Raw genomic sequence first — 26,141 nt, 5'->3', positions numbered from 1 at the left:
CCCCCCCCCCTCCCGCGCGAGCTCGGGAAGGGGCGGAGGGAGGTGGCCCCGCCCCTCACAGCCCAGCCCCCTGACCGAGCCTGGCGCACAGCCATCGCCACCCGGCCATCCCCCCCGGAGGCCGCGCGGTCGGTGGTTTTACCCAACTGCCCGTACTAGGTGGGGGCTGAGTGGCTGGGGAGGGGGGCCGGAGGCCGGAGAGGAAGGGAGCCGCAGCTTCGCTCTGTGCGGGGAGTCGGAGCTCCAGTCTCCTGGCGGAGGGGTGCAGAGCCTGGCCTCCGCCGCTCACCGCCCCGCGGGCCAGCGCAGAGCGGGCCTTCGGGGGATCGGGGAAGCCCTCTCTCCCTGGGGTATTTCCCACACCATCAGCCCTCGGCTGGAGGTTGAACTTGGCCCTGGTCTGCTCCCCGTTGAAAATAGAAAAGTTGGTATGCAAAGTTATCCAGTTCTGGAAACCCGTGTGCGCTCCAGACTTTTGGAGGGAGTGTGGGCTTTGGTATTAGAGACTACAGAACTGAGTTTCACTCTTGGTTTTGCTGCATGACCTTGGTCGAGTCACGGACTTGCGGACTCCTCCACATGGAGGGGCTGGTGCCTGCCTGCCTTTCCGGATGTGGGAAAGAGCTAAGCGGATGCCAAGTGCACGGGAGTGCTAATTCGTTTGTGGATCGCTCTCTTCCTGCCCAGGGGCGATGTGTAGGAAAGGAAGGAGAAAGGAAGGGGAGAGGTGGGGGCGTGGCAGGGCGGAGCCCGGGATCCACCAAGTACCCGAACTCCCGGACCTGAGGGCGGAAGCCGTGGCTCTCTGCTGCCCCCCGGCGGGCGCTGCACTCCCCAGGTGTCCTCACCAACCCCCAGCTGAGACCGCGGGAAGAGCGGGCTGCTGTGAACACCAAGTTCCTCAGTTCGCCCGGTGCTTTAGGAAATCCAGCCCCGCTCCACGCGTGTTTGGACCTAGAGTCTGAAAAATGGTAGCTTCCATTTACGAACCTCTGCCACCCACTCGGTCATTCGTTCGACAAATACTGAACGGGTGATGCTCCCCAGGCACAGAGCTCGGCGCCCGGGTGGGGTGGGAAATCCAGCGTGCACGGCCGGCCGAGGGTCCTTCTGGAGCTGGCGTCCGTGAGCCAAACCTTTAGGTTTACTTGTAATCCTTAAGGGCTCCCCCTGGGCGTTTCTCTTCCCCACTTTACAGTTCAGGAAACCGAGGGCTAGAGCACGGACTGGGGAAGACGCACAGGTGGAGCGCAGGCCTCCCGGATTCTAGCAGATGCTGACGCAGCCTAACGCACGGTTCCAGTGGAAACGGAGGTGAAAGGCTGCCGGGTGTCTTCTGGCCTATGCAGAAGTTTTACTATTTAACACACCTAGTTAAAAGTCTGTTATTGCAGACATTTTTAAAGAACTGTAAACGCACAGCTTTCAATTGCATTTATGTGGGCATGCGGTGAGTTTTCACTGACCAGAGGCAAGAGTTCCAAGCACAGATGCTAATGATCGCCCGAGAAACGCGGCGCTGTTGGAGCACATGAGTTGCTAAAGTGTGTAAGTCTGGAAAGGCTCAAGAGCCTCCTGCACTCTAATTTACACACTTACGTGCTGAGCAAAATCTAGCCTGTGTCCCAGCTAGTTGCCACCAATCCTCAATCAATGGTCTGGTGGAAAGTACATTAACCTCTCTAAGCCTGTTTCCTAAAACGGGGATGATAATCCCACCTCTCCAGGGGCTTGTAGGGGATCAAGTGAGACAAGGGCTGGCCTGTGTCACGGGCTCTGATGGCCCCTTATGATGTGTTCTCGGAGCTGGGTGTGTACAGGGTGCCAGGTGTGAAACAGAGAACTGGGCAAGCAAAGGAAGGCATAAGAGGGTCCTCCTGAGGCTGGCCCACCCCTGCTCCCTTGCCTCAGTTTCCCCTGGTGTTCCTGAGCATCTTCCCTGTGAAAGCTTCAATGGCTGCTCATAAACACTGAGCTATAAATGAGACATCGATCCCCTGGCTATGCAGTGTAAAATATTAACGATGCCTAAGTGGATACCAGGGATGAGAGCAGAATGTCCGCTCGGCATTAGCAGCCTGGGCCATGGGCCTAATGGATAGGAAACTGACTCCCCTGCTCTCTCACTAGCTTGGGGCCTGCCAGCTCTGGGGCCAACCAGGTCCACTGAGGCTGGGTTGATGGCCCTATCACACTCCCCTCTTCCACAGGACCTGGACAGGGAAGCTGGCAGACAAGCCCCCAGGCCCCATACATCCTCCCCACACCCACGAAGTGCCAGGCCAGGCCTTTCCCAGCTGCCTGTAGCTCCCCTTCTAGAGGGTCATTTGCCCCATCCCTAACATCCCCCAAGTGCCTCCTTCAGCGGGGAGCATACTGGGTGTTGACAGTGTTCCCTGCTGGCTCCCTGCCTTGGGGGGTGGGGCAGGCTTAGGGGCGGGGCACATATGGAGAAATCTCTGCAGTGCAGGGTGCTGAGAGCTGCTGTAGAGGTAGGGAAAGATGAGGGGCAATGTGGAGGGAGCAGTCGCGCTACCCCAGATGATAGTAGACGGCTGGGGAGTCCTGAGCCCTCACTTGAAGACCTCAGGGTGTCTGGGAGGCTCTGAGAGGCCTGGTGTCCTGGTCCAATTTAGCAAGTTTTTAGCAACTCAGCCTCAGCTGTTTTGGGGTGGGCTGGGACATACCCCAAACCAAGCCTTGCATCCTGCACCTAAGGTCATGGTCTTCCTATGCCTAGAATACTGATACCGCTCCAGCTCTGCCTCCAGGAAGCCTCCCCAGATTATACCAGCCCTGCATCAACCCCCTTCTCCTCAGAAGCCCCCCGGCCTCTGCTGCCTGAGCCATGCCACTCTGCTGTGTTTGGGCTGTCTGCCCAGACATCTTCCATGCCGTCCCATGCTTCGCCTTTCTCACCACAGCTGTACTGTCAGCTCCTGTGGGTTGGGACCCTGTCAGTTTGACCAACATTCATTGGTTGCCCCAGCCTACTGACTACCTAGCTGCCTAAGGATTTCAAAAGGTCTTTTGACTTTTAAGGGAGGGATGGGACTTCACACATGCTATTTGAGGGACCCGTTCCCGGCAAACAGCCCAGCAAGTTGTTCCTGTCTCAGCCCTCCCGGAGAGCAGGCCACCCTTGGTTCTAGGACATTCTCCTGGGCAGACCAGACATCACTCAACTTATTTCTCCTTGTCGTATTTCATAGGAACCAGACAAGAGTGCCCTTGGAATTCCACATCCCAAAGAAACGCCTCTAGGACTCCTCCCCACGGGTGTCCCAAGGCTCTTCAGATGCAGTGCTTACAAAGCTGAAGTATCAACCTTCCCCCAAACCTGCCCTTCCTTCAAGCTCCCCGTCCTAGGGGCTCAGTCCAAAACCCTGGTCCAGACCGGAATCTTCCTGTCCCATTGCTGCCCAGTCTACCAACACACCTTGGCACTGTGAGCCTTTCTCACCCCTCTCTGCTCCACTGCCCCCAGGCTGGCCATGCCATTGTCCCTTTCTCCTGGACTCGTGATGCCAACCACCAATAGAGTGACCATCTCCACTCTGTCCTCCTCCTATCTCTTCCCCCCATTCAGCTACCAGAGTGGTCATCTCAAGATGGACATCAGGGCCTGCTTTTCCCTTGCTTACAACCCCTAGTGGCTCTCTGACTCAACCCTGGTTATATTTGCCTGGATTCGACGACAGCCGTCCAATTTCCTTTGTGGAACCCCTTGCTCCTGCCAGCCTCAGGCCAGTGATTTTGGAGATTTGGGGATATAACTGGTCAATCACCACCAATTCCCCTTTTCCCACTGCACACCACCCCTCCACTGCCACAGGGATTGGTTCAAGGATGGGTACCAGCTGGGGGCCAAGACAATGACAGACCTCCATGAGTGGCCCTGGGAGAAGCAGGAAAGAGGCACTCTCTTTCACTATGGTAGCTAAATGGCCACCCTGCCACCATGTGGGGACAGCAAGCTGGAGAATGGGGTTATTTCTTGAGAAAGCAGGACGAATGAATAGCCCAAGTCCAGTTGACAATGTTACATGCCTTGACCCAGCTGTGCCTGATGGCACAGCTAAACCCGTATCTTTCAGTTACAGGAGCTAATAAATCCCCCTACTGTTGCTTAAGCCAGTGTGAGTTGGGTTGCTGTTCCTTGCAACCAAAAGGGTCTTGATCAATGTAACCCCCATTGCTCGCAGAACAGAGACCAAAATCCTTAACACGGCCCATAAGGGCAGCTGACATTTACCAAGCACTGACTACGTACCAAGCACTTCAACACCACTCAGCTTCTTCATTTCTCGAAGCTCCCAATAAGGCAGGGATTTGATAAGAGGAAGAGATCGAAGCACGGAGTGGTTCATTCTTTGCTGAAGGGCACACAGCAGATAACACACAGCGTCAGGGTTTGAACCCAAACGATCCAGCTCCACAGCCTCCGATTTTAATTCAATCCTGCCATGCCCCACTAGACCAGTGTGGTTGGGCCCTTCCTCTCCTTCCTGCTCACATGACCCCAGCCATGCTTGCAGCTACCTGAGTGGGCCCCACTCTCCCACCTCTAGATCTCTGGGCATGCTCTTCCCTGAGCCATCACTGCTATTCTTCCTCCTCCTCTTCCTTTTCACCCAGCTAATTAGTGCCTACTTATCCTTTGGTTCTCGGCCTAAGCATCACTTCTGCCAAGTAGCTTCCTTGACCTGCTCCCCCTTATTAGTCTCCACCACACCCCCCCATCCTCTTCCCTCTTTATAGTTCTCACTGTGTGGGTTTAGCTATTTCTTTCTGTGTCCATTCATTTGTTTCTGTTCTCCCACTGGATTGTAAACTTCCTGAAGGTATAAGTATTACCTGCCTCAACGAATTTATGAAATAATTAATGGAATATCAGGTGATGCTTTTCCTCCGACTATTTTAGCAGAGGCTATCCTGGTGTCACTAGCAGGAGCACTGGACTGGGAGTCCAAGAGAACCAGGGTCAAGCCCCTAGTTCCAACCCTAACCTGTCAGCAGAGTTGGCTAAGGCACGCCACCGCTCTGAGCCTTCCTTTCCTTCTTTTAAAATGTGGCCACTTGATGACATTTACCTGCCTGTCAGTAAGCTCTGAGAACCTGACAAGCTGATGGATGTGAAAACATCCCAAGACAGGCATGATGGGCCCTGTTCCCGGAGATGCTCCTTCCTCAGAGCCAGGACAACCTAGGAAGTGACACCAAAGGAGCCTACTTCTCTTTGCTTTATGGTATTGCCCAACTCTTCCAATCAAACACACTCCCGGGAGCCACACAGAACCCATCCACACAGTCTCTGCTCTGGCCCAACTTCAGATGAAATGTGGGAGGTTTGTGGCAACAGGTAACAGAAAACCTCCATTCCTTTAGTTTAACCCATTAGGGACTGTACAGTGTCACACACAGAAGTCCAGCAGGAGGGTGGCACCAGGGACAATCAGCTCAGATCCAGTAGTATCATTAAGGACCTGGGCTCATGTATCTACCTACATACACCTCCAGCCTCAAATCATCAACCTTACTCCTGCTCCCCTCATGACCACAAGATGGATGCCTAATTCCAGACATCACATCCTGACATGACAATGTCCTGGGAAAAAAGAAGGGACCATCTCTTCCTATGTCTCCTTTTTTATAGTGAAGAAGACTTACCCATTAACAACTGCGTTAATTCTTCTCATGAACAATTCCTCATGTTTCATGGCTGGAATTATTTCACAGGCGATGCCTAAATCTGTTGTCAGTGAGAGGGATGAGACCACCACTGCAGGAGAGTCTGCTAGCTCTCCACCAAAACTCATTCTCCTCTCTTCTACAGCAAAAAAGTATTAACTAGACACATGTTTGCCCAGTGGTGACAGCATTTCTCTGACCCCTTTGTAATCAGGTGTGGCCATGTGACTAAATTTTTGCCAGTGGAAGTAATGGGTGCTGCTTTGGGGATGGAGGCCCTAAGTCAGTGAGTGAGTCTCTAACTCATTCTGTCTTCTCTTTTCCTGCTGACTAGAACCCAGACATGTCAATGACCAGCCTCAGCCATGTAGATCACGACAAGTCTGGAAGGGGAGGAGAGAGTGGAGCCATAAGATGGAAGGGACTTGGGTCCCTGAATGACCGCATGGAACAGAACTGCCCACCAGCCTGGAACACTCACCCTGAGATGTTAAGGGAGAAAGAAATAAACTTAAAAAAACTCTCTTAAAGAAAGAGAGAAATGAGTTGAGAGCTGGCTATTTTGAAAATAGAGGTAGAAGGGAAGAGGGAGACACCATATACTGAAGGCTTCACAATGTTGGAAAAGCAAACACTTTTGGGCCAAACTATAGAAATAAGATTGTTGCAAAAAGCATTTTTCAAAAGTCCTTTGAGATTTATCAGCCAAACAAAGATGGCCTCAAGTGAGACACAACAGGTACAACAAGGAATCCAGGAAATAAAGCAGCTATGGGAGAACCATATTCAGAAAAGAACTTTGGTAGTGGTTCCTGAACACAAAACTGACTAGAAGGAAATGGACCAGAAACTGACCAGGTGTTTGAGGGAATTACATTGTGGTAGAAGCCAGAAGTCTGGCTCCCAAAAGCCTGTGAGTAATCGAGACCTACAATAACTCTGGGCCCTTCTAACTTGCACTAGCAGAAAACTTGGAAAGCTCTATGGCCCTAAAGGAGGACACACTTCCCAACACCTAACTTGAAATGTGGCTAGAGGGAAATGGGCAGGGAATAGAAGGCAAGGCTGGGACCGTGGAGGACAGCAGGCAAGGTGCTGGTCCCAAAGAACAGAACTAAGGTAGGTAGTTAAGCTTTCTCATCCCACTGCCAGGGTGGATAGCCCGAGGATCCTCACTATCCAAATCGACACATATCTGAATTCAGATATGAAAGTTATTGTAGTAATGTCAGGTCATGGGCAGTATACTGTATCATCCAAATCTATCAGATTCCTGAGTTTTAGATAACAAGTATGAGAATTCGTGAACGAAATGTATTTCAGAAAATTATCTGAATCTGTTCAGTTCTTAAGTTCAGATATGAAGAAGTTGGCAGGGCCACAAGGTGGAAGGCACCTGGGCCCTGTATATCTGCGTGGAGTAGAGCCATTCACCAACCTGCACACCCACCTCAGGATGGTCACAGGACAGACAAATAAACTTCTTTGTCCTTAGGCCATTGAGTTTTGAGAGTCTCATTGCTATAGCACCTGATCTAACCTAATTAATGCAAACGTGATGATTCAGATCAATCAGGACCAGGGCAAGGGAGAAGGCCCAGCTCTACTTGTAGCTAAAGGAGGAAGGGAGACACTTGAACCTGGGGCCAGAACCAGAGCTCTCTAATGAGGGATAAAGTAAGGGGTAGTTTGGGACAGACAAGCTACTATGTCTGTCTCTTTGTAGTATCTAGGCCCAAGGCCCACGGTCTTATCACCCTACCGACTGAGTAAAGTGATATCAAGTCAAGAGAGTCGACTTCCTCCAATGCAGGGCTTTAAAAAGGCTTTAGATTGTGTCTTAGCCTTTACTGATGCTCTCTCCTTGGGTGGGTCTTAGACAAGTCAATGCCACAAATATTTATTGAGCCCTTACTCTGTGGGTGGTCCTGATGAGCATTCTACATAGTCAGTTTTTTGTGAAGATCTTTCTTAGATGGGCTATTAGAAAAGTTCCTCAAGGCTGAGAATATTCACTGCCATTGTCTGAGCCAGGTATCTGCTAGATGCTTTAAAAGAATTATCATCCTCATGTCAACCTTAATTATGGAGGAAATGAGACCATTTACCCCTATGGCAGAGAATTCTGGTTGCATAGACTTAGGATCTGTTCTTCCTTTCTTTCTCTCTAGCAGAATCCTTATTTTGTTGGGGGCAACAATGTATTCTGCTAAAAAAAAGAAAAGCATTTCCCAGCTTCCTTTGTGGCTAGAGATGGCCATGTGACACAGTCTGGGCCAATGAGATATAAGCAGAAATCATTGGGTGATTTCTAGGAAACTACCTTAAAGAAAGTAAGACAGACTCAGCTGACATATGCCTTTTTGCCATTTCTCCTCAGTCTTTTCTGGAATGGGTTATGATGGCTGTACCTGAAGCCATGAGAGAAGGACACAGGTTCCTAAATTATGACTTGAGTTGCCAAACTAAACCTAACAACTACCTACCTCTGGATTTTTCATTGCTTGACAAAACTAAACCCTGGACTCATTTAAATCACCATTACTTATGAAGGAAACAATCAGCAAAACTAAAAGGCAACCAACAGAATGGAAGAAGATACTTACAAATGACATATAAGATAAAGGGTTAGTATCCAAAATCTATAAAGAACTTATCAAACTCAACACCCAAAAAATGAATAATCCAGTGAAGAAATGGGCAAAAGACATGAATAGACACTTCTCCAGAGAAGACATCCAGATGGCCAACCGACACATGAAAAAATGCTCAACATCACTCATCATCAGGGAAATACAAATCAAAACCACAAAGAGATACCACCTCACACCCGTCAGAATGGCTAACGTTAACAACTCGGGCAACAACAGATGTTGGCAAGGATGCGGAGACAGAGGATCTCTTTTGCACTGCTGGTAGGAATGAAAAATGGTGCAGCCACTCTGGAAAACAGTATGGAGGTTCCTCAAAAAACTAAAAATAGAACTTACTACCCAGGAATTGCACTACTAGGCATTTATCCAAGAGATACAGGTGTGCTGTTTTGAAGGGACACATGCACCCCCATGTTTATAGCAGCACTATTGACAATAGCCAAAGTATGGAAAGAGCCCAAATGTCCATTGACAATGAATGGATAAAGAAGATGCGGTATGTATGTATGTATGTATGTATGTATGGTGAAGACTGGGGCCAAGAAAAACAGCCCAATCATTGGGCTGGAGGGTGGAGCAACCTGGAGGTGGGGAGGAGAAGGGCAGAACAAACAGCTGGAGCCCTCAGTTGGGGATTAAACCTTTAGAAGGAAGCTCCCAGTCACAAGACTGGCAACTGGCAAGGAACAGGCAGACATCGGGCAAGGCAGGGACCTCCAAAAGCCAATGTGGTCAGCACAGGAGGTGGATGGGGAGGCAGGGGTTGTGAGGCACACCACCCATCTCTCTGTGACACTGGCTTCAGAGTATATTAAAAAAATAAATAAATCACCATTACTTAGGTTTTCTGTTCCATGAAGCGGAGGAGAAACTGAGGCTTCAGAGATGTACACCAAGTGCTCAACATTGGTAAGAGGCAGAGCTGGGGTTTGAATGTACTCTGAAGCCTGGAGGCAGAGAAGCCCATGATGATAACAGGGAAGAGCTGGGGTGAAAGATGAAGATAGCCTGCACCCAGGTAGTGGCAGAAAGGAGGGAAACTCCCTGAGAAAAATGAAGGAAGCTGACAGATTCTGTATGTTCCAAATGCAGCCTGGGAGGAAAAACTATAGATTTTAATAGTCTGCTCAAACAATGATTTTGTCATAACTTACATGTTTAACAAAACCTAAAAAAATATTGAGGGGTGCCTGGGTGGCTCAGTCTGTTAGGTATCTGACTCTTGATTTCAACTCAGGTCATGATCTCGTGGTTTGTGAGCTTGAGCCCCACGTCAGGCTCTGTACTGACAGTGTGGAGCCTGCTTGGGTCTCTCTCTCTCTCTCTCTCTCTCTCTCTCTCTCTGCCTCTCTCAAAAGAAATACTGAGATCGTTTTTAAATGGCAGTGTAGCATGGTGGTTAATAGTGCAGGCTTTGGGGCGCCTGGGTGGCTCAGTCGGTTAAGCATCCGACTTCGGCTCAGGTCATGACCTCGCAGTCTGTGGGTTCGAGCCCCGGGTCGGGCTCTGTGCTGACAGCTCAGAGCCTGGAGCCTGTTTCGGATTCTGTGTCTCCCTCTTTCTCTGACCCTCCCCTGTTCATGCTCTGTCTCTCTCTGTCTCAAAAATAAATAAATGTTAAAAAAAAAAATTAAAAAAAATAGTGCAGGCTTTGAAAACGGACTGTCTAGATTCAAATCCCGGCTTTTCTACTTATTAGACATGTGACCTTGGGCAAGTAACTTAGCCTCCACAAGACTCAGTTCTGCAACTATAAATGGGAATGATAATACATATATCACAGAGTATGAGGGTAACATAAATTAGTGCATGTAAAGCACTTAGAACAGTGCCTTTCACCCATTTGAGAGATCCAACAGGGGATGAAGCTTCTGTTGTTATCACAAAGAAAGGATTCATCATACATCCTGTTGACATTCAGAGACCAAGCAGGAACATAGGTGAGTTTAAATACATCTGTGTTTTTATTTGTCTTTAATTTTTTTAATGTTTATTTATTTTTGAAGGAGAGAGAGAGACAGACAGAGTGTGAGCAGGGGAGGGGCAGAGAGAGAGCGAGACACAGAATCGGAAGCAGGCTCCAGGCTCCGAGCCGTCAGCACAGAGCCCGATGTGGGGCTCGAATTCACAAACTGCGAGATCATGACCTAAGCCGAAGTCGGACGCTTAACCGACTGAGCCACCCAGGCGCCCCACATCTGTGTTTTTAACCATACAAGTGACATTACCTCTCTCAGCCCCTGTGAATGCAGAAAAGGAAGATTCCAGTTACGATGAGTAGCTGGCATCAGACTTACCTTACCAATGAAAACAACTGTAAAGTCTAGACAAAACATGTAAAGCAACTATATGTAGACACTGGGCATCAATTAACATAGGGTAATGATCCTTGAGAATCACACTAAATGATCCCCACATTCATTTCTTCTTTATTTCTGAGCATATTTTCCAAAATGCTGAGCAGCAGAACATCCTAGCACTGGTGGTCACGCTGGATTCAGGAGATAGAGATAAGACTTCGAGACTGCCAAGGTGGCCATGATTTGAGAGGGCAGGAGTCTGGAAATGAGGGAGCCACCAAAAAGGAGCAGCCCCCAAAATCTATGAAAATATCCCTCGGGTCAATTGTTAGGCTGTTCATGAGCAGAGAGAGACTCCAGGAGGGCTTACGGAAAATAGCAGTTGGGGGGACTGAAATCTCCTAGAACTGTGAGAAAATATCAAGGGTTGAGCCCAGCCAAACACTGGTGAACAACTTGGGCTTTCTGTTGAGGTCCCAGAAAAGCCATAGTTTAGGATTAAGGTAATTCCTCAAGAGAACAGCTACACTTCATAAATAAGAAAAAAGCTGAAACAGACGTATGTTAACAAAGCCTAAAAGCAAGCTTGGACAAGAGGAGTGTGATTTGCCAGGAGGTTAACTCCTGAACAAAACTCAACACTCTTTTGTGGGAGGGAAGGTAACCCAGAGCCTCTACAACTTACCATTCACATGCATAACAAACACATCATTCAGCATGCAATAAAAAATTGCTAGACATATGAAGAAGGAAAAGTGGCTGATCATGAACTTAATAGAAGCCTACAGAGATGACCCAGATTTTGGAGTTAGCAGATAAGGACTTCAAAATAACTACAATTAGTATATTTCCAAAAATAGAAAAGGAAATGGACCAAATGAATCCAAAGATGAAGTTTAAATTTTAACAGAGAATTGGGATCTTGCACCATTATGGTTGATCGGGGAAGCAGAACCACTATGAGAGATATAGAATAAAGGCTTTATTACAAGAATGAGACCTTACACAATTGGGGGAGTGGGGTAAGAAGTCTATGGAAGGCTGTTGCCTCCACATATGCCTGAAGTTGCTGTAGGTCAGCAAGACCAGAATATAGGGGAAAAGTCTGGATACAAAGGGAGAAAAAGTGAGAACTAACTGGGACCCATATCTATCTCTTACTGCCTTTAACACTGATGACAAAGGTGACGTGCAGGAGAAGCAGACACTGTCCACGACATGAAGCTGCACATGTGTCTGACCCATTATTCAATAAAAAAACTTCTTTTTTCTTTTTATTTAAAAAAAATTTTTTTAATGTTTATTATTTTTGAGAGAGAGAGAGAGAGAGAGAGAGAGAGAGAAAGAGCAAGCAAGGAAGGGCAGAGAGAGAGAGGGAGACACAGAATTGGAAGCAGGCTCCAGGCTCTGAGCTGTCAGCACAGAGCCTGATGTGGGGCTCGAACTCATAGACTACGAGATCATGACCTGAGCTGTATGTAGTTGGCCGCCCAACCGACTGAGCTACGCAGGCACTCCTCTTTTTTTTTTTTTTTTTTTTTTTTATGTTGAAAAAATTTATATTTAGAGTTAGCCAGCTGGACTCAGTTTAGATGATCCCAATTTTGTGGGCAACATCCAAAGCATCATAGTCAGGAGCCAGTTGAACATACGCTTTCTTTTCTCCACCAGGCCTGATCACAGTGTTGACCTTGGCCACGTCAATGTCATAGAGCTTCTTCACAGCCTGTTTGATCTGGTGCATGTTGGCCTTGACATCCACAATGAACACAAGAATGTTGTTGTCTTCTATTTTCTTCATGGCTGACTTGGTAGTCAGGGGGAACTTGATGATGGCACAGTGGTCAAGCTTGTTTCTCCTGGGGGTGCTCTTTCAAGGATATTTGGGCTGCCTTCAGAGACACAGTATCTTGGGCCATCGGAATGTAGGTGAGGTGCAGATCTTTTTTTTTATGACTGTGGATGCCTTTCAGCACTGCTTTCTTGGACTTCAAAGCCTTTGCTTTGGCTTTGGCTTTGGCTTTGGCTTTGGCTTTGGCTTTGGCTTTGGGAGGGGCAGGGTCTTCCTTCTTCACCTTCGGCGCCATCTTCGTGAAAGGGCTCAATAAAAAATTTCAAGGCATGCCACGAAAGAAGAAAATGTGACTCATGCTTAAGGGAAAAAAAAATAGCCAATAGAAGCTATCTCTGAGCATTGCTAGATGTTGAATTTAGCAGATAAAGACTTCAAAGCAGCTATTATGAATATATTCAAAGAACTAAAGAAAGTCATTTTTAAAGACATAAAAGAAAGTGTGACTGATGACTTAGTGGATGAAGAATCTCAATGTAGTGGCAGAAAACAAAAAAAAAACTGGATGAAAATTCTGAAGATGGAAAATGAAATAACTGAAATTTTAAAATTCATTAGAAGGGGGGTGCCTGGGTTGCTCAGTCGGTTAAATGTCCTACTTCAGCTCAGGTCATGATCTTGCGGTTCATGGGTTTGAGCCCCGCATCAGGATCTGTGCTGACAACTCAGAGCCTGTGCCTGCTTCAGATTCTGTCTCTCTCTTTCTCTTCCCCTCCCCCACTTGTGCTCACTCTCTTTCTCTCTCTCTCTCTCTGTCTCTCTCTGTCTCTCTCTCTCTCTCTCTCTCTCTCTCAAAAATAAACATCAGGCATGCCTGGGTGGCTCAGTCAGTTGAGTGTCCAACTTCAGCTCAGGTCATGATCTCACGGTCCATGAGTTCAAGCCCCACATTGGGCTCTGTGTGACAGCTCAGAGCCAGGAGCCTGCTTCAGATTCTGTGTCTCCTTCTCTCTCTGCACCTCCCCTGCTCACACTCTGTCTCTCTCTCTCAAAAATAAACATTAAAAAAATTTAAAAAAATAAATAAACATTTAACAAATTTAAAAAATTTTTTTACATTTATATATTTTTGAGAGACAGAGAGAGACAGCACAAGTGGGGGAGGGGCAGAGAGAGAAGGAGACAGAATCCGAAGCAGGTTCTAGGCTCTGAGCTGTCAGCACAGAGCCCAACACGGGGCTCAAACCCACAAACCATGAGATCATGACCTGAGCTGAAGTCGGATGCTCAACTGACTGAGACACCCAGGTGCCCCTGCAAAAATTTTCTAAATAAAACTCATTAGAAGGACTCAACAGCAGACTTGAACTAGCAGAAGAAAGTGTCAGTAAACTAGAAGATAGATGAATAGAAATTATCCAATATGAAGAAAAGAGAGAAAAACATTGAAGAAAATTGAAATGAGTCTCAGATACCTTTAGGCCAATATTAAACATATCAATATATATGTGATGAAATTCCCAGAAGAATAAAAGAGAGAGAAGAAAAAAAAAAAAAGAAAGAAAGACAAAGAAAAAGAAAAAGAAAAAAAATTTTTGAAGAAATAATAGCCAAAAATTCCCAAATTTGATGAAAAGCATAAATATCCAGATCCAAAAAGCTGAAAGAACTCCAAATATGATAAGCATGAAGATATCCCCACCTATCCACATCACAATCAAACAGTGGAAATACAAAGACAAAGAAAAAATCTTGAAAGCAGCAAGAGAAAAATGACACTTCACATACAGGGAACAATATGATTAATAGCTGTCTTCTCATCAGAAATAATGGAAATAGGGGCGCCTGGGTGGCGCAGTCGGTTAAGCGTCCGACTTCAGCCAGGTCACGATCTCGCGGTCCGGGAGTTCGAGCCCCGCGTCGGGCTCTGGGCTGAAGGCTCGGAGCCTGGAGCCTGTTTCCGATTCTGTGTCTCCCTCTCTCTCTGCCCCTCCCCTGTTCATGCTCTGTCTCTCTCTGTCCCAAAAATAAATAAACGTTGAAAAAAAAAAAGAAATAATGGAAATAGCTGGAAAGCAGTAGAATAACATACTCAAGGTGCTGAAAGGAAAAAAAAAACTATCAGCCAAAAATTCTCTTTTTTAATTTATTTTTCTTTTTCTTATCTTTTCTTTTTTTATGTTCATTATCTTTGAGAGAATGACAGAGTACAAGCAGGGGAGGGGCAGAGAGAGAGAGAGGGAGACACAGAATCTGAAGCAGGCTCCAGGCTCTGAGCTTTCAGCACAGTGCCTGACTCAAGGCTTGAACTCGTGAACTGCGAGATCATGACCTGAGCCAAAGTCGGGCTCTTAACTGACAGCCACCCAGGAGCCCCAGCCAAAAATTCTTTGTTTAGCTGAAACCATCCTTCAAAAATGAAGACAAAATAGAGACATTCCCGGATAAACAAGGAGAATTCATTGCTAGCAGACCCGCCTTACAAGAAATACTAAAGGAAGTCCTTCAGGCTGAAATGAAGTAATTCAAATCCATAGGAAAAAAAAAAGAAGCATGGCAGCAATTTAAATTATTTGGATAAATTTAAAAGACTGAATACAGTTTTTTTCTTATTTCAGCCCTTAATTTCTTTGAAAGATATGTTTGCATAAGCCAATAATTATGGCACTGTATGCTTTGGCTTATAACATATATGAATGTAATATATGTGATGATAATAGCATATAGGAGAAGAAAAAAAAGACAATATGGTGGAGGAAAGTTTTTATATTTTACTGGAATTAAGTTAATATTACTCTGAAGTAAATTGTTATGAATTAACGTGTACATTGTAACCCCTAAAGGATCCACTAGGCAAGTAGGTCCAAATAATGCAGTGTTAAAAATCAACGGAGGAATTAAAATGGTACCTAAAATATATATATATTTAACACAACAGATACCAGTAAAGGAGGAGCAGAGAACAAAAAAGAGACAAATAGAAAACAAGTAGCAAAATGGCACATGGAAATCCAACCACATCAATAATTACAGTAAATGTGAATGGATTATAAGTGAATATCAAAGGGAAAAAAAACAGAAAAGAAGATAAGGAAAATGTGTAAATGAGCCCAACAAAGGTGTAATTGGAGCCCCAGAAGAAGCAAAGAGAGAGCAAGCGACAGAATCAGAATTTGAAGAAGCAATGGCAGAAAAATTTCCAAAACAGATGAAAGATATCAAGCCACATTTTCAACAAGCTCAACAAAACCAAGGTGGGGATAAATACAAAGAAAGCCACAGCTAGGCATACCATGGTCAAACTGCTGAAAACTAATGGTAAAGAGAAAATCTCAAAGGCATCCAGAGGAAAGAGACATTCAGGGACATAATACAAATGATGGTAGACTTTGTGACAAAAGCCATAGAAGCCAGAACACAATGGAAGAACATTTTTTCAAAGTGCTCAAAGAGAAATCACTGGCCAACCTATAATTCTATACCCAGCAAAAATGTCTTTCAAAAAAGAAGGGCAAATTGAGGCATTCTGAATTAAACAGAAACTGAGAAAATTTATCATCAGTAGATACATTCCACAAGAAGTACTAAAGAGATGAAGTGTCCGAGGTCAGAATCAACTTCTGGGAATAAGTTTTTGCCCCTTACAGGCATCATGGGATCTCGTCGCATCTTGAAAATCCTAGAATCAGGACCAGTGATCTCTGGAAGGAAAGGAACTTCATGTGCCTTAATTGAGCAGTTCAGCCTCCCATGGTTCTCATGGTCTGGAAAGATTTGGAAGGCATGAGAAAAGTGAGCTGCTTGATATGTGGACAATTCTCCAATTCTTACTGTGGTAGTGGGCCCCTCACTGCCTACTTAAGGAAAACTCTCTTTTGCTTGCCCAGTGACCTTGTTTGTTTACACCTTGGTCAGGAAGAGACGATATCTCTGCATACCTCCATCTGCACCCAAGGCATATCCAAATCCTCATCTAATTTGGATATTAACTCCAAGGGTTTATAAGAGTCTAGGAATAGTGAACAGGTAATGGAAAGAGGGACACTTGAGTCCACCTTGTCTTCAGAGCCCCTTATCTCACTTCTTAGGTCCCTGTGGTAGAAGATTCCTATTCCCTCTCTCATTTGGAGGACTTCTAATCTCTTCCTATGTCTTTTCTTACCCTTATACAGGTCCAGTCCAGAGGAACCAACCAGCCCCAGAATGACAGGACTGAATGAGGCCAACTATAGTTCTTCTCAGCAACTTCCCTGCAGACACTTACAGTTTGTACAATGTCCACCATGTGAGTCTGTGAGTTTCTTTGGGTAAATTTATTTTTCTTGGCTGAACTTGGCTTTCCCACCTCTCTGTGTTGGCAAGAGGACCGGGTAATGGGAAGTCAGGAGATCAAAGGCTCTGTGCCCTAAGCTATGTTGCTTCTCACCTCCTTGGGCCTTGGTTTCCTTATGTCCATAGTGGGGGAAACACTCCTTAACCCTTGGCCCACCCCCTTGTATTGTTGTGATAATCAGGTGTACCCATGTAAGTGAGAGTGTTGTATATGCTAAGGGGCTCCATGCACATGTTAACTAGTATATCATGCTGAATCTAGGCTGGGGCCCTGTGCACAAAATATACACAGGAAGCATTGTTGGCCAACTCAGAGTCTGCTTGTTCTCCCTGGCATTCACCCCAGTCACAAAGGGTCATCAATCCTCATGTTTTATGACACTGATGCTAAGTGCTCTGAAGTCACATCCTTGCTGCTGATCTGTAAAGAAGTTTGAACATAAGCATTTCTTTGTTTGAACTCAAGCCCAGGGCCCAAGGGTGTCTTGGGGAATTTCCATTCAGGACACTTTGGTGTTGGTGTCTCAGCTCTTGTGGTGGCCTCTGGCAGCTCAGGGAGGTATGCTTATTACAGATGCCCTGCGTCAGCTAGATGTGGATGAATGGCCTGGGAATTAAAACCTTGGGGTCTGAGATGGGAAGCAGCAGGGGAGAAGCCAAAGCCCTGGGCTTGGGGTTGGAAATCCTAGATCTGAGACCCGCCCTTGCCTCCATCCCTCTCTCTGAGCTCAGTAAAGCAAGGCAATTGAGAGCTAATAATAGTAGCAACTTCTTGAGTGTTTACTATGCAGGTGCTCTCCTAGGCGCTCACATGCATAATATTGTTTAATCCTCGCACCTCTGTTACTATCCCCATTCATGACTACAAACCAAGAAGCAAGGGATTCTAACCTGAGCACGTGTCCCATGATGGCCCTTGGCAACACTCAAACATTTCCCCTTCTCGGAGGACTTGCGAGGCCATCATGGAAGAGGGGTCAGGGGCCAGAGGAGTCTGTTAGCTAGACCCAGGGGAGGAAAAGTGGTTTTTGAACCTTCCTTCAATCCAGAGAGACGTAGGATTTCAGAGTTAGAAGGAAGCTGAGCCTCATTCATGCATTTACTCATTCAACATATATTTTACTGAGTGTCTGCTCTATGCCTGGAAGATACAGCATTAAATGTGGCACACACAGCAACTGGCCTGAAGGAGTGTATGCTCTAGAGGGGGAGACAGACCTTGAGGCGGCTATGATGGGGCAGGCCAACGTTGGTGGTGGAAGACATACTGCAAAGCGCACCATCCCAAACCCAAAGCCCAGAACAGGTTTCCCAGAGAGAGCTTGAACATTTCCAAGACCAGGTCTGAAGGCAAAGAGGGTGTGAAGGGGATTTGACTAAGTAGCTCCAGGATAGGAGAGTGGGACCTGGAGTGAGCAGGTAGGGGCTGGGTGGGGACAGAAGGTGAGCCAGTATAATGGACTCTGGAGAGAGCTGAGCCTTGGCAGGGCCAGGCAGGGGCCAGAAGGTCAAGATAAGGGTTTGTTCATTCATTCATTCATTCATTCATTCATTCAAGGCTTTATTCCGAGGACAATGAAGCATTTGTCCTCTCTCCTCTCCTTACCTCTCCCCTCCTGCCCTGCCCTTTTCCTTGTAAAGACCTCTTTAGTTGCTACATGACCAGATTAGGACTGCAGTGATTTCCTCCCAGCTCCCATTTCACAGAGGCGACAGTGAGGCCCAGCCGGGGGCTGTGAAGTCACACAGTGGCATAGTGGGGACAAGCGCCCAGGCCTCTCAACTCCTTGGCCAAGGCTTTTTCCTCAGCCCTCATCCCCCCCAGACTTGAACATATAAAAGACACTGGGCAGCACCCTGAGGGGTGGGAGGTGCACGGAACACCCCCACACAGGACACACAAACTCTGGCTGTCCTGTGCTATACCCAAGGACCAAGGCTCGAGGACAGCCACACACAGCCTTGGAGTGAGAACCCTGGTCGCCGCTCAACACAAACATTTTTACCAAAAGAGCAGACTCTGGGGTCCAAATTTCCAAATCATATATGAGAAGTTTAGTCTATAGAGCTGCCCATCACAGCCTGAAGCACAAGTAGACAGAGGATTTAGTGACGGGACTCACACGAAACCAGGTATTTCAGATTCATATGACCACACATGCAGTGTCACATCCAATGTTTTCTTTGGCCCCTGAAACCTGGAAGACAGCCAGGGATGGAATTATGATTCCCAATGAACGGATAAGAAAATCAAGGTCTGGAGAGGCAAAAAGTGTTCCCAACTATCACAAAAACAAAATTTGTTTAACCTCATCTGACTGATACTTCTCAAACGTATCTGACCACAGAATCGCTTGTCACATGACACGCACTACTATCCCACGGGCCATCCTTGGAGAGACACTGTTCCACCACATAAGCTTTCAGGGAGTAGCCAGTGTGCCTCAGTTAGCATCGCCCCTAGCTCTGGGGTCAGGCTGAACCAGGAGCAGATCCTCCTCGTAGATGCAGGGCCCTGGAGAAGCCCCACTTTGTTCTCCCCAGGCTTCCTCACTGCATTGCTGGGAAGATTAAATGAAATGACTCTCACAATGGTTTCTATTAATGAGTATTTCCTCCTCTCTGTTCTCTCAATGCCTGCTTACTCTTTTTAGTTGCAAGTCTGTAACTGCCCCATGACCCTATTCTTTTTCATATTTTCATCTCTTTCTCTTTCATTATATATGACTTGATAGAAATTCTAGGCTACCAAGTCAAGCTCGTTAATTTGCTTTATTCAGGTAACCATTCTGCTATCCAACCCATCTACGACATGTTCTTTGTTTCAGCAATTATAGTTTCTCTTCCAAGATCGTTGATTCTTTTGTGTGCATATGATGTCCTCTTGGACCTCTGAGAATATTTATTATACTTTTCCTGTTCTACACTTTTTCTTTTGTTTGTCTTAGTGACTCTATGGATTCGGGTGTTCCTTCTTCATTTCACTGAGCTTTACGCTTCTCTTCGATGCTGGTTTTCCTCAAAAGTTGGGTGGCTCTCAGGTACGGATCCGTGTTTGCGTGTAAAGTGCGTGTAGACCTACCCCTGCAGGGAGGGTATGGCAGAGTAGGATGGCTGACACGTAGGGTGTACCTGTGGTTCATCTTCTGGGACTAGGCTCCCTGTGCTTTGGCATCAACCAGTCAACCCAGGGACTGCTTGGCCTCTTAGGTCCACATGCCCAAACTTAGCTCTGGAATGTCTTGCAGACCTTTGTGCAAAGACAGAGGGTGGGGGTGGCCCTCCCCCAGGTGCTCCTAGTCCCGCACCCCTTCTGCTATCTGTTGCCACTCACCCAAGTCTGAAAGCTGTGACACTTCCTATGCCCCTTTGAGCTGTGGGTTCCCCAGATTCCTCCTTCAGGGTGATCCCACCTGCCTTCTGCCTTTTGGGGATTCCTTGCAATTTCTGGCTCTCTGAAGGCACCCCTTCCTCATTCTTTTCTGGTTATCTTTTCTGTCCTTCCTGGGAGAACTGGAAGCAGACGTGCACTGTGATCACTTGGCCCAATCTCTCTTACCTAACGTAAATAAAGCACCAGCCGTGGCTCAATCGCTGTAACTCCTTCCTATGCGATAAGTAAGTATGAGGGTAACACTCGCTAAGCCCTGGTGGGTGCCCTGCCCTGAGCAGAGATGCCCACTGGATCCTGCCCCACAGTTGTGCGTAGTCTGGTTTATCCTCTGGCAGGGATGCTACGGGGCACTGAACAAGGGACCTTGTAGAGGCATACAAGGCATACCCAGAATGCAATGGGAAGGGAGAGGCCCTGAACCACAAACCCAAAACCAACCACCTTGGCTGCTGCATACATTCATTTTTTCCCTGAGATTCTTAGGGGAGGAAATCAACAAACAGGGAAACTAACAGTCAAATCTCTGTGGAGAGTCCAAGTGAACCAATATAGGCCTTGTATGTAGATATTTAAATGATGATTTAAATATATTTAAATGATGGACTCAGTAGTATCAGCTCCCCAACAGTAGCTCAATCAGTACTGACCCCAATCGGTACTGCATCTGGTCCTGACCTCAGTAATCACTTTGTCACATGCTTCTCGTGGGCCTGGCTTGGGGTAGCCTTTCCAGGGCTTAGGAGAATCAGCGTGTTTCCCTTATGTTCCGAACCTCCCCAGGTTCCCCTGTTGCTGCCTCCTCCCTCCATCTGACTGTTGAGATTAAATTTCTCTTGATCGAACTGGCTCAGGCAAAGGGATTTATCTGCCCTTAAACTAAACCACAGGAAGAGAAGGGGACAAAAATGACCAGAAAATGTGTTCTCAGACCGTTCTCCACCTCTCACACCCAAATGGCTTCTTCTACATGGCTTGGTACTTGGCTACTAGAAGCCGCCAGGCCTCTGTGTCCCTGCATCTCCGCTCCAGACACAAGGCCACTCACTGTCAAAGGACCTGGAAAGGGATCTCATTGGCCTGGATGGGCCAGGTGCCTGCCCCGGTCAGCGGGTACTCCTGCCGTGGTTGGTCCAGCAGTGTCAAAGGGACCACGTCTAGACTGAGAAGCATGGACAAGCTGAGAGCCCTTATCCCAACCAATAGTTAGAACAGGACGGAGGTTGCTTTCCGGAACACGGAGAAGTGCTTTTATTGATAGAATAGACGATAGAAACCTTCTGCAGACATCAAGGCCAAGCTCAGGGGATGGGCACAGGAGCCAGAGACCTTTCCATGTGTGTGTGTTTGTGCCTAGCTCGGCCCTGAACCACTTTTGTCCAGTCTTTTGGCTTTAAAGCCTGTGTATGTGCCAAGGACTCCCAACTTTCTCTCTCCAGTCCTCAAGTATCTCATATCCCAACTGCCAGCTGTCTCCTCAACACTTCTACTAGTCCTTAGCCGTCTCAAACTTAATGTGCTAATGCTGAGCTCCCCACCCCACCCCCCCACCCCCAACACAAGACCCGCTCCTCCGTTTCCCACCACAGTGAACAATCGTTCAGATCTCCAGATGCTCAGGACAAAACCTTTGACCTTGTCGTTATCTTTGACCTCCTCTCTTTCTCTTACACCCTGCTACCACCCGTCTGTCAGCAAAGCCTTTCAGCTCCACCTTCAAATGCCTCCGGGACCAGCCTGCTTCTCACCACCTCTGGCACCTGCACCCTGCCCAGCCTGTGTGCCTGATGACCACGAGGACCCCACCGCCCTCCCGGCACCGGTGGCTTATTCTGCTCCCTTAGCAGCAGCAACAGCAGCGGCAGCAACAGTGGGAAGGGTGGGCTCCAAACAGGAGGCACCGTGACCCCTCACTGCTCTGCTCAAATCCCCGGGCCCCATCTCACTCCCACCGACAACTGAAGCCCCCCACCCCTACCCTGTGACCTCTCTGAGCATCTCCCGGTTCCCAGACACAACAGCTTACCCCTGCCTCTGGGCTTTGGCCTGTGCTGTCCCTCTGCCCGAAAAGCTTTCCTGTAGGCTCTTCTCTCCCCACCTCATGTCTCTGTTCAAATGTCACACATTCCCTCCAAGCCCTTCCCTGGGCCCTCTACCCCTCTTCCCTGCTCTGCGTAATTTCTGGAGCCCTGTTACTTTCAAATATAATATTTATATACCAATCTCATGTTATGGCCTATAAACTAAAGGGATTTTGGTCTTAGATCCCTGTTATATCCCCGGGACCCAGAACAGCGCCCGGCAGACAAGCTTGATGGCTTGTTGAGTGAATGGACAGCTGGATGGTCTCAGCCTCGCCTGGAGCTGGAGGGCAGAGGAGTCCTGGATGTTTACATGGGACCCACAGGGTCCCCCCTCCCCGGGACCTCACAGGGACTGGGAGCCACAGCCTTGGTGCTCTGGCCCAGAGGCCCTCTGCCATGGCAGCCGCTGGGCCAGGTAGGGCCACCACAGACTGGTTCCTTCCTTGCTGCACCTGCCATAGTGTCTGCCTCACTGGGCCTGCCCTCCTGGCCACGAGGATTTAACTGGGCAGATGTTGTGCTTCAGGGAGGGTCAGGCGACTCTTCCCTAGGCCCCCTGTGCACCCTGACTGGGCCCGGACGGAGAAGGGAAGTAGAGCCCAGAGTGGTTCTATTAGCAGCCCCCATCATCCTGCCAGGAGGGCGGGCCTTGGACACCATCCATTCCCCCCAGACTCTCCTCCCACTCCCCCCCCCACCACCATATGGAGATGGTCCCCGGGAGAGGCCAAGAAGCACTGCCAGCCAGGAAGCCCAGCACAGGAGACCTGGCACCCAGGAGACACTGTAAATAGCAGTCAGGCTCCACCCCCCACCCCCAGCCCAGGGCAGGAGCAGTTTCTGGCCTCCAGTGTGTACAGACACCCACTCAGGATTGGCCTTCCCCGTCACCTCAAGCTGCCCCCAGGCCCTCACCCCTGCCCTCCCCATTCCTCAGCACTGCAGGGCTCCCCGGGGAGCAGCAGCCACACCTTCTTGCTCCCGCTTCCTCCCCACTCAGCCCTGCGACTCAATTACTCCAAGGCTCTCTTCCTCACCGCTGCTGCCAACAGCCGGAGGTGGGGCATACGGGCACCCACCAGGCCCGAGCCCCTCCCGGAAGCGGTCACAGGCAGGGCCTGGAGGCCTGGGAAAAGGGTGAGCCCCTGCCACCCCCGGCACCCCCAGCAGGGAGGACGGGGAGGTGGACCAGCACAGGGACAAAGGCCCTGAGTTGGCATTTTCGGGTTTGCGTTTGGAGACAATTAGGAGCTGAATTATTAAAGATGTGTGAGAGAAGAGGCTGTTTTTAAGAAAGCATGAGTAAGCAGGGCTCTCTCACAGCAGCACACGGGATCGAAGGCAATCAATTGCCATAATGGCTGTAAATATTTACTCGGCTTAACTGTGAACGTGTGCGCCAGCCACGCACTTAACACAGGGGTCCATGCCCAACAGACCCCAGGCAGGCCAACCAGAGGGGTGCAGCTTCCGTCTCCTCCCCATGTCCCCTGCGGCAGAGGCTCCCTAAGGGCCGGGGCTTTGGAGTCAGGTACAGCTGGGCTCTCCTGAACTGAGTCTGTGTCTTACTTGCTCCTTGCCACGGGCCCAGGGAGGAAAGTTACACGTCGCTTTTCGTTTCACAGGTGAGGAAACTGAAGTTCAGAGAAGTGAAGTGACTTGCCCGAGGTCACACAGCTGCTAAGTAGCAAAGCTGGGACCACACGCCTACCCTTTCTAGAAACCTCTAGGCTATGCTGGGACCCCCCTCTCTGCCCTCTCCTCCTCCGCTGTGGCACTTCCACCACCAAGCGGTGACCCGGCCCCCAGCCAACAGCCTTCCTGCCTGAGGACACATCTCAATACTGGCAAAGGCCACTCCTCTGCCAGGGCATGCCCTTCCCGGAAGCCCCTCCACCCTGAGAGCTTGGCTCTGAGGGCGCCTGCAGGGGCCAGGCTGTCCCAGGGATCAGGGGTCCTTCTGATGGTGGACTGAGGATGTTGCTTCCGGAACAGCGCCTGGTGTCTTGCCCCAACACACAGGCAGTCTCAAAGCCCACCTCGTTCACAGAGGACGTGCGGATGGGGAGTGTGCACGCTCACGACACGCATACGCGTGCAGCTTAAACAGCACGTTGAGCGCAGACCCAACTCAACCACTTCCCGTGTGAGTTCAGTGCTTGGAAATGGCTCAGTCGCCCATCGAGTACTCTGCTGCCCAACTCAAGGTGCTGGGACAGAGCCCTTAGCCTCTCTCGCTGGGCCCCTCATACTTGTCAAGCTGAGACACTGGAGCTCAGACAGCTGTGGGGAGTAGAGAAAAGAGCACCGACCTGGGAGTTCCCAGACCTTTGGACAGCTCACACTTCCTTTCCAGACCTCAGTTTCCCCATTTGTGCCTTGAGAACTCAGCGGGTCTAAGAGGAATGCCACAGGGGCTGGGGGAGGGGTGGGGTCTGCCATTATATTTTCCCAGGCCCAGGGAAGATTGGGGCGGGGGCGGGATTTTGAGATCTCCAATGGCGGGGGACCGCAAGGATAAACCACACCTAGACCCTTGCCTCTACTCCCATCCCTCCGGAAGAAGCCAGGCTCCCGGAGCTCCAGGTTTACCCAGCACAGGCTGGCACCAGGTCCCCAAACACTGCCAGCTCAAGCCTAGCCCTAAAGCCCAACCATGGCAGGTGTGTTTGGGGGGGGTGCTTAGCGAGGACCCTGAAAGGTAGGGGACGGCAGAAAGGAAGGTCACCCAGCAACCGTTCCCTCCCAGCCTGTGGCAGGCTTGGCACTTCATGGATGTGTGTTGAATGGATGGACCGACGCACAGATGGACAGCTTTTCCCTCTCTAAGCCTCAGGTGCTCTTGGAAGGTGGGGTTGACGGTGACGCCCACCTAGCAGGATCAGCCTGATCGCTGCGGGGAGCCAAGACAGCATGCTCTGCCACCTGCAGTTCCCTCCTCACCTCCCCCAGACCCGTGCTCTGGCCACAGCCCCTGCGCAGGAGCCTTGCAAACAAAGACAATGACCCCTGGCTCCAGGCACATACATTTCCTACGTGTCACCTCAGAGCCTTCGGAGTGGGATCCCTAAATGCAAGGGGGATAATGGGAGCCTGGGGTGGCAGTCAACGGTGGGCAAATCGATCCCTAGAACTGAACTCGATGGGCAGCCTCCTGTGGTCCTGCTCTACACATGTGGGAAAGCTCGAGGCTTAGCAGTCGGGCCAGAATCCCCCAGGCAGAGAGCGGTCTGCCCAACACCGTTTGGTCCAGCACCTGGTATGTGCCGGCACTGTGGTGATATGACAGGCAAGTCCTCTGGGGAGGTGACGTGTGAACGGAGGCCCGAAAGGGGGGAAAGCCCACCCGAGCGGATGCTCTGGGCAGAGAGGACAGCATGTGCTAACATCCTGCCGAGGCAGAGCGGGGCCCTGAATGTATTTAAGGTTCGAGGGAAACCGCTGAAGGGTTTTGGCAGGAGGACGGCTTATTTGTTTTGCAAAGCTGCTTCTGGCCGCTTGCTGGCTGGAGCCTGCACTCTGGGGGCCACCTCTGGGGAGATACCTCAGCCGGGAGGCAGGGATGAGAGAAGGAAGCAGGGATGGGCGGTAATGAGGACTACCCTCTGGGTGCTCTCTGCCAGGGTTACTGGCTGAGGAGGCGGGGGAGTCTGTGCTCCCAGCGAGTGCACACTCCAGCCCAAGGCCCGGGGCCCTCTCCATCTGCCTGACCTGCCCCCTACCCAGGCTCCTCGCTCCCCACTTGGGGCAGCCCCTCTGTTTAGGGGGCAGGGGATGATGGTGGCCTTGGCCGCATGAGCCTCCCACCTGGGTAGGGACCCTCCGCATACAATCACCCTTCCCAGGCTCCGGGCTGCTCACAGCTTACAGGTTTCTGCCAACCCTTCCACTCACTGC

At 49.2% G+C, this 26,141-nt stretch overlaps 1 protein-coding gene, 1 long non-coding RNA gene and 1 pseudogene across 3 annotated transcripts in view; 1 reads left to right on the top strand and 2 right to left on the bottom strand.

Annotated features, from left to right (window-relative positions):
• The window catches only part of KCNIP3 (potassium voltage-gated channel interacting protein 3), an 84,910-nt gene that overhangs the window by 28,879 nt on the left and 29,890 nt on the right, over nucleotides 1–26,141 (bottom strand). The window lies entirely within an intron of this gene.
• On the top strand, nucleotides 84–6,160 carry LOC125162895 (uncharacterized). 2 transcript variants are annotated; one of them, XR_007151210.1, is made up of 3 exons: nucleotides 84–159; nucleotides 1,199–1,314; nucleotides 6,026–6,160. It is a non-coding gene; the product is annotated as an uncharacterized LOC125162895 (long non-coding RNA). The 2 variants fall into 2 exon arrangements; XR_007151211.1 differs by lacking the exon at nucleotides 6,026–6,160 and adding an exon at nucleotides 3,213–3,314.
• LOC125162048 (60S ribosomal protein L23a-like) lies at nucleotides 12,183–12,732 on the bottom strand (annotated as a pseudogene).

This window comes from Prionailurus viverrinus, chromosome A3, assembly GCF_022837055.1.
Source record: "Prionailurus viverrinus isolate Anna chromosome A3, UM_Priviv_1.0, whole genome shotgun sequence".
Classification (NCBI taxonomy): Eukaryota; Metazoa; Chordata; class Mammalia; order Carnivora; family Felidae; genus Prionailurus; species Prionailurus viverrinus.
The sequence above is the reverse complement of the archived record's forward strand: the minus strand, read 5'-3'. Positions and strand labels throughout refer to the sequence as shown.